Source organism: Chaetura pelagica, unplaced genomic scaffold (assembly GCF_000747805.2).
Source record: "Chaetura pelagica isolate M959 unplaced genomic scaffold, ChaPel_1.0 scaffold637, whole genome shotgun sequence".
NCBI lineage: Eukaryota > Metazoa > Chordata > Aves > Apodiformes > Apodidae > Chaetura > Chaetura pelagica.
In genome coordinates, this window is record NW_009953950.1 from 1,126,167 (window position 1) to 1,135,267 (window position 9,101).

Sequence of the window (9,101 nt, forward strand, 5' to 3'; positions counted from 1 at the left end):
AGCAGCCCCGGCCCTGCCCGCCGGGCTCCTCGTCCTGGTCCTCCTGCTCTGGGGACTCCCGGGGGGCACATCCGTGGCTCCTCTGCTCCCTGCGGAAAAGCCGCCGGGATCGGGGCTGGGCTGTGCCCAGGGAGGATGGCACCGGGGATTTTGGGCAGCCGGACCTGTCCAGGAGTTGTGTCCTGGGTGGGATATTGCCCCTGTCTGCAGAAACACCTCTTTCATCTCTCATCTTTCCTGTAGAGTGTGAGGAGTATCCAGTTCTGAGCCCTTCACTTCAAGAAGGATATTGGGGTCCTGGAGCAGGTCCAGAGGAGAGCAACAAGGCTGGTGAAAGGACTAGAGGGAAAGTGTTATAGGGATAGGCTGAGGGAGCTGGGGTTGTTTAGCCTGGAGAAGAGGAGACTCAGAGGGGACCTTATCACTCTCTACAACTACCTGAAGGGAGGGTGCAGTCAGGTGGGGCTGGGCTCTTTTTCCAGGCAACAAGACAAGAGGGCAGGGCCTGAAGCTGCTCCAGGGGAGGTTTAGGTTGGATATGAGGAAGCACTTCCTCATGCAGAAGGTGATTAGACATTGGAATGGACTTCCCAGGGAAGTGGTGGAGGCACCATCCCTGGATGTGTTCAAGGAAAGGCCGGATGTCACTTAGTGCCATGGTCTAGCCAATGTGGTGGTGTTAGGTCAGAGGGTGGACTTGATGATCATAAAGGTCTTTTCCAACCTTGGTGATTCTGTGACTCCGTGAAGCCAGCTGCTTGCTGGCAGTGATGCTATGCAACCCAGAAGGCAGAGACACAGAAGCCAGCTGGGGTTCTGGCTCCAGGCTGGAGGTGATGCTGGAGCTAACTGCTTCCCTGACCAGCAGCAACAGACAAGGTTTGTGCTGTGGTCAGCAGGACCAAACTGCTCCAGTCACTCCAGCAAGCAGGCCACAGGCTCCTGCACAGTCCCTGACTGTCAGCTCAGCTTCTTTTGGGCCATCCGTCACAAACCACTTGGAGCACATTAGGCATGGCAGAGATATCTGAGCTGAAATACCACTCCAGAGCACCAGGCAGGTGTGCTCTACTGTCTGTCGCCTTGGCTGAGCGAAGCAAAGCCTTCAGTGTGCCTGGGGAAACTACACAGGGCTGGCCTCATGCAGCAGGAGAGCCTCAAGGCTCACTGAGTTTCCACAGAGGGAATTTGTTTGGACATGATTATCTTTGACATCTTTTCCAACCTTAATGATTCTGTGAGACACAAGAAGCAACGACTCATACTGGCCTGACCCAGTGACTGTACAAAGCATAGGCATTTTCTCAGGGAACTGAAAAGAAAGCTGCTGGAACTGTGGCTGTGTGATTAGATTTAAAATGTAGTGCCAGAGACTAGTGGCAACAGCTGACCCAGAGCAGCCTGCATTTGTGCTGTGGAGCCCCCTCAGTCTACCCAAGATCGTGGCCACAGGCAAAATATCCTTGTGACTGTGTGCTAACTATGGGGGAGACAAGGGAGCCTGCGAAGCAGGAGGGCATTGCTGCAAGATGGTAAAGCAATTCTTGTAGGTACAGTGCATGCAAAGCCTCTAGTGCTTTTTTAAAAACAGGGAGCTGTGTGTTGGCCTCGGGGCATGGACGAGCACTTGGCTTTGTCCTTGCCACACTCCAAGCACCCCAAGTGTTGGTTCAGAGCCTGCTCACCTTTCATAGATAGTGTAGCACATCGTACTTAATATTCTGTTCATGCCTCTCTGCAGATTTATGAATCTCGGTTTCTGGCTTTGATCTTGTTCCTGCAACATTAATTAACTTCAGGCCCTCTTGCTCCCTCTTTTTTTTTTCTTTTTTTTTTTTTTTTCTTTTTTTTTTTTTTTTCTTTTTTTTTTTTTTTTCTTTTTTTTTCATATGCTATTTCTAATTATTTCTTCTTTCCTTGGGTTACCTGTTTCATTTCAAAGAATATTTCCCCAAGAGCAGATTACTCAGCTGCTGCAACAATGTGTGATTGTTTACGGGTCATCATCTAATTGCATAGATGTGACACAGGGATCTGGTAGGACACAGACTAATGGAGCCTGTCCTAGCACTCAAAAGCACCATCAGCATTCATCTCTCCCAACTGTGCACGGAGTTGCAGGAGGCACCACAGGAGGAGGTTTCCCTCTGTCTTGCTCTGTTTCACACAGAGGCGGTTGGCTCGTGGTAGCACCGAGATCTGAAGCCAAAGCAGTGGGAAGGATTTCAGGTCTGGTGCAGTGAAGCACACAGCGAGTTGGCATGAGCCACTTGTTACTGCTTGTGTGTGTGCTCTTCTAGTTGTGTGCTGCTTTCTGCTTGATGCCCTGCTTCTCCTTCTTCATTTCACTACTTCCCTGACTTCCTGAAGGGTTTGGATTAGTCTTGTAGTATTACAAGCTGAAAATACTCCTACCTGAAGCAGCAAATATTAACTTTCTGTAGGAACTGCTGCATATACCATACCCCATTTTCATGGCACTTCCTTTTTGTGCCTTTTATTGTCATCTGCTAGAGAGACGTGGAGCTTTGCAAAACTTAACCACACCAGCAATCTCTGTCGGGCTTGCTGGCAACATATTAAAGATGTGAAACTTCTACTTTCTTTCACTGTCATACCTTCAAACTTTCTAATATCTTTTGCGGATGCAAAGAAAAAGTCCTGTGGCATCAATGAGCCAGCTCAGCAGCTCTCTGAGTACCTGAAAGGGCTCAGTCTGGAAAAAAACCAAACACAACTGTTTATGAGGAATATGACTGAAGTTTCTAAACTTATGGGTAATGTGGAGAGAGTAAGTAGAGATTGACTCTTCACAGTCACCTGCAGTGTAAAACGTTAGCAGGTGTCAAATCAAACTAGTGGGATCAAAATTCAGAATAAGAAAAAGAAGGTGGCAGATCCCTGCCTGGGTACCAGACCTCTGAGTCTCCTTGCCAAAGGATGTCTGCATGGACAAAGCTTTCCTGGACTCAAGGACACAGTGGACAGCCTCCTGGAGCAGAAGTGACTACAGAGCTATCAAACCCACAGCATGGGATTCAGGTGCCTTTAATGTCACTACCTGAGCTGCCTCAGTCTTACCCACCATACTCCAGCTGCTCGTCCATAACAGCATTGCTCACCTCAAGCACCTGTGTCCTCCTGCATCCCCATACAGAGATACTTTGGATCTCTTAGATGTCTTGAAGGAAGTGTTACTACTGACCACATGTGAGCAGCTGAACTGGCCTTTCACTCTTCTGAAATGCCTTAAGATACTACACCATGAAACAGCACAATGTGTCTGTGTTTAGGAGCTAGAAGCATAAAGGTCAAAGTATTACAAATGTTTGCTCCATTCTTCTTTCCTAGATTTATGTCTGTGGATGCTGTTTGAGGCAGGATACTGGGTGCTGTGGGGGACCCATGAGGCACACCCTTCCCTCCATTGCCCTTTGCAGTCCATCTTTCCCAAAAGAAATCCTTTCTTCAGAATAGCCACATTCTGAGTAAGATGACTGGGCTCTGGGAGGAGAGCCCAGTATCTTTATGTGCTAAAACAGGGGGTTTAAGGAGAGATTTTGTTTCAAATATTTTGCTTCAACTGGGAGAAGACAGGGGAGTAGAAAACATTGCTGTGTCTACTCAAACACAGTTTGGATAAAAGCCCAGTGATGTTTTTTGCAGCAAGGACCCAAAAATTAGTGGCAAACAGGCACTTCTGCAATTTACTGTGTTTAGTAGATGTGGGGCATGCCAGGAAACATATCTACATCTGCACCAAACACTTCTATTTGTGGGTGAGAGGATCAGGAAAAGGTGACTTACAACCTCTTCAGTTGTCCCACCCCTACAGTAAATCCGTGCTCCTGCCATTTCCCGTGGAAGACTGCCACCAAGCTTTACTTCTCAGGAGTATGCCTGTTTTATTTCATTGCAGTGTTTCCATCTTTTGAGACAAAACTCAAGATACATTTTGCAGTTTGCTCCTGACTGGAAAAAAAAACCCAAACAAACTGAAACTTATCCTGTTTGACCAGGTGTGGAGGAGTGCAGAGGAGGAGTCACAGTATCACAGGATAATGCAGGTGGGAAAGTCTCTGGTCCAACCTCCTACTGCAGGCAGAGCCAGCTCCAGGATCAGACCAAGCAGCTCAAGGCTTTCTCCACATGCTTCCTGAAAGCCCCCAGCGTTAGAGTGAGTCCAGAGAAGGACCACGAAGATGACCCGAGGGCTGGAACACCTCTCCTATGAAGACAGGCTGAGAGAGTTGGCGTTGTTCAGCCTGGAGAAGAGAAGGCTACAGGGAGAACTTATAGTGGCCTTCCAGTACCTGAAGGGGGCCTACAGGAAAGCTGGTGAGGGACTTTTTACCAGGGTGTGTAGTGATAGGACACGGGGTAATGGTTTTAAACTGAAAGAGGGTAGATTTAGGTTAGACATTAGGAAAAAATTATTTAGTGTGAGGGTGGTGAGACACTGGCACATGTTGCCCAGGGTGGTTGTGGATGGCCCCTCCCTGAAGGTGTTCAAGGCCAAGTCAGACAGGGTGCTGTGCAACCTGGTCTAGTGGAAGGTGTCCCTGCCCTTGCAGGGGGTATGGAACTAGATGATTTTTTAGGTCACTTCCAACCCAAACCATTCCATGAATCTGTTCTCCTCCCAAGCACGTTGAGGAGTATTCCCTTGAGGCCATCTGTGTGCACTCAGTGTCACCTGTAACATCAGTGCACTGAGGGGAACAGCCACAGAAACCTCTGTGTTGAAGGTCACACAGAAAATAATTCATTAGTCACAATTATTCCCTCACTCATCATTATCCTTCTTATGAAATTGATTGGAAATACAGAATTGAAAGGAGAAAGCAAACTCCATACCACAGCTGTATGTAATGGGCAAACAAATCCCTGCTGCCTAGGCACTCTGTGTGACTTTTCTGACCACTTTATTACTCTGCCACTAGGAAGGATTCCTTACTACAGCTAATTACTTCTTTACATTAACAAAAAGGAAGCACTGACCAGACTAATGACTACACAGCCTTCTGTAAGCATTTTCCCAGTACCACAGGTTTGCTGCATGACCTTGTGTGTACTCCTCCACCTGCCTCCATTTGTCAAGCTTAACATGGGAATGATTTACCCAGGCCCTACAGCTGCTGTAAGATTTCACTATTGCAAAAACCTACTCAAGCTCATGGCCATGTACAGCACAGAGGTACTATGTATTTTTACAGGATGTGGTCAAAGGAAAAGAGAAAGAGAGGAAACAATTTTTCAAATGCTTTTTTCATTCTCATTTCCTCCCAGAATAAGGCAAGCTTCCAAAATGCTGGATTGGATTAATTAATACTGACAAGATGACAGTCTTCCATCAACATGCATGACAGGACATCTTGCCATTGAAAGGACTGAAAGCCTAGTGTTCAGCAGAAGTACCTCAGCAACTGTTGAGAACATTAAAAAGGAAGGAAAAGAAGTTGCCAAAGACACCAGGACAGGGAACATGAGCTGTGGGAAGCACTGTTTGCTGTCTCCACTATTATCTGCCCACATTTAAAATAGCCACACACAGGGAGTGAGGTCACATTCTTGACATTTAATTTGCAGAGACAATAGTCTCAGAAACAAAATATTTCCTGTGTTGTCCCAAAGCTGGTGCAAGCACAGCAAGTCTGCGAGAGAAGACAATGAAAAACAATTGACTGGTAAAACTAGAGTTAAGAAAAGCTTGTCCCAAACCTCAATGCCACAAGGTGCCTATGCTCCCTCTACAGAAGACAGCTGCTGTTTTTCTACTGCAGGGACTGTGCAAGGCTCTTCTCACAGCTCTGCAATAACATCTTTTTTAATAAACTGGTTCCATAATGACCACCAACTCACCTTTTAGGGCCAATCTGCCATAATCCATGCACATAACCCAACTGCCTGTACTTCACTAGTCCTAGTTCCCCTAAAGAAAAGTGGTGGGAGTCAAGGTCTCACCCACAGGCCAGGGAAGCTCCTGCCCAGGCTCCACAAAACTCCGACTCGTGGCCAGCTCCTCACATTTGGACTTGAATTCAGCACCCAAAGGAGGGAGGTTTGGCCAAATAACAGGCCATAGCAAGACTGGAGAGTTCTTCCAAAATAATAGGAATTCTTCTGGAATTTGCTACTTTTTCTTTTTTTCTCATGTTAAAATACACATTTAAATCTCCTTGTGACCAGCACAGAAAAAGAAACAGACATGAGTAGTTACAGGAATAATAAGGAAAACGGCAACTCTCACTTCTGCAAAACATGAGCTGAGCCTAACTTGAGTGTTCTGCTAAGCTACGGCAACTGGTATTTGAGAATATAAGAACTATTCCATAGCATTACACTTTCCACCTATCACATCTGTGTAAGGCTTGATATAAGTTACATAATATGGATTTTTTAATGTAAGCCATGATGTTATTTTAGTAGGAGAAGCTCTTTAAGCAGCTTCATATATGATATGAAAGGTGAAGTCAGTTTTTGGAAACGTTGCAGTAGCCAGTAAAAACTAAACTGTGGAGGAGATGAACACGTGAACTGATCTAAAGAAAGTTTGTGGCATTTAAAAGAGAAGTTCATAGTTGTTCTCATTTGTTCTCTGCTGAGCACAGAAGCATTAGCACGCTCTGCACACATTTCAGTAGAAGCTGATGCAGTTTCAAGGATATGGGGAACCCTGTTGCTACTTACAGACTTAAACAGAAGTCCTGCTAAAGGAAAGCTTCATTTTGTGCCAAGGTATGCATCAAATAGGCACGTTGTGGGCAAATACTTGAATACATTTAATCATCTGTCTGTCTTGTTTTTCATCCTCTATCAGGGAAGGCTCCAGGCTTGGATGATATTTCAATAGGACAGAAGGGAGGCCAACAAGTTTGTCCCAGCCTTGCATGTGTGAGACGTTGAAGCTCAGCACGTACTGGCCAAAGGAGCTGTTACTCACCCCAGAGCTCAGACCCCACCAAAAAGCATAGCCAGGACAGGCTGAACCTGTTCTAAGGGTACACCCTCACATGATACAGGGCACACACTGCTAAGGGTAGAAACCTTACTATTAAGGAGAGTTCCTACAGGTTATGAAAGCCAGAAGAGTGATCCCAACAACTTAATCTACTGTAGGACTTTCTTCCTTGCACATCCCTACTGAGGGACACACTTGTTTCGGAGCACACAAGTACACACCCCACTCTCTTGTATTTTTTTTCCCAGTATTTTATTTCTGACAGGCATTTACAACGTTCCATTCATAGAACTAAAAACATAAAAATAGACCTTCTTTCAGCTTATAAAAGAAATATATAAGAACCTTTGACATAAGACATGTCATGACATTATGTACAAGAACAATGGTACCTTTCCCAGTACCAGCCTTCCAGTATTTCAGTGCCGACCCTATTCCGCTGGGTACAGCACAGGACAGCTAAAACCTCCGCTCCTCTAAGACGCTGGGACACAACTGACAGGTAGATGATATAAAACAATGATGTGAGAATACAAAGGGTATAGAAACCTTTCTAAAGCTTTTACGAAAAGAAATCAGAAGATAGCAAAAAGTTAAAGAGAGAAAGCTTTCATAAGATCAAGTATAGTGCACCAGAAACCAGAAAGGAGGCAGGAAGGTGGGGAGGTGGCAAGGGGAGAATGCTAGCTGGGACACAAAGACAGTGACGGATTTTGGGGGGGAATAATTTCTGTTATGTTTTAAAATATAGTCAAGAGTGGATTTTATAAAATATAATCCTAAAGCTATTACAAAATTTCAGGTTTTCAGAGTACCTACTAATGTGTCAAACATCAATAGATACCAACAAAACAAAAAGAAATTTTCATATAGTCTTCCTTTTATCCTATAGATGAAACTGAAATGGGAAAAACTATCTAAATCTTAAAAAAAAAAAAGTGCTATTTTGTGTTTTGTATTTGGAAGTCTACTTAAAAACCATAAGCTTTTAGTCACATTTTACCCTGTTTTAGATGTTGAAATAAAAGGTTTTAAAATGTTAAAGAGGTTTGCTTGCGTAGAACTTGTTCATAATCTATTGCAGTGGAAAAGCTTTTATAAAGGAATTAAAATACACTAGTTTCACCCACAGTAGGAGAGTGGATGAGGTCAGTTTTTTGGCCATGAATTCCCTGTCCCCTAAGCCCAAACCCTTCCAGACAGCAGACCAAACGGATCTGTGATGTTGCTACTCTGGCGAGGTTGCATCATGGATCAGTTTGGTCTACTACAATTGAGTCATGTCATTTTTATTTCATTCTTTTTCTTATCTAACTAAACTCCAGTCTCAAACATATACAATAATCCTTTTCCTGAAGAAAGTTATACCTAAATAAGAGATTCCAGTTCATATTTTAATATAAACCCACCATTCCTAACCCTCTGCAAAAAAGCTAGCCTCGTATCCTAGACATGGAGCTAAGCTTACGCTGTAAAACTCTTATCCCTTTGTGCCCCTGCATCTCAGGTAAAATACAAAAAAATATTTCTTCAAGTGTTAAATTTGGATCTCTTTTAAGAGAGTTTGGCATCTTTATAATATTATGTAAAACTAGAGCTTCCAACATTGACATTAAATTAGACCAGCCACAGACCAAGAGGACTTAACACAACATAAATCCCAAACCTTTCCTCACGCATTCCTAAAATACATGTATATTCTCTTACACTTAAAGAGGGAAAAGTAATAAGAATGCTGCAACTGTACACATTTAAAAGGCAGTTTCCTTGATAAGGAGATGAACCTACAACTGATGTTTTACGGCTATAAAGCCCTCTGTTCCTTGTGCTATTGTTTAAGCTAGTTCACTGAATGTAGGTTAAGACATCCGGAGTAATTTGTTTTCCAGAGATGACATTCTCCCCATAATTAATTTCAGCCCCTGATTCTTTTAGAATAAATAAAATAGTGTGAAAGCCCTTGGTAACGTAAGACAGGACCTCAAGCTTATTCTGTTCCAGATTTTGAGCATTTTACAGTTGCCTAAAGTGTGGCCTCATGGCTTTGGACCAATTCAGCTGCCGAAATGGTGTGTGCAAGTGTGCAATCTATCGGTATCGGCTCTCCGCGGTGTGCGGGGGTGGGAGGGAGGGGTGGAGG

General features: G+C 44.3%; 1 protein-coding gene across 1 annotated transcript in view; it reads right to left on the reverse strand.

Moving 5' to 3' along the window:
* Nucleotides 1-9,101, reverse strand: part of TIAM1 (T-cell lymphoma invasion and metastasis 1) — a 120,608-nt gene that overhangs the window by 28,483 nt on the left and 83,024 nt on the right. The window lies entirely within an intron of this gene.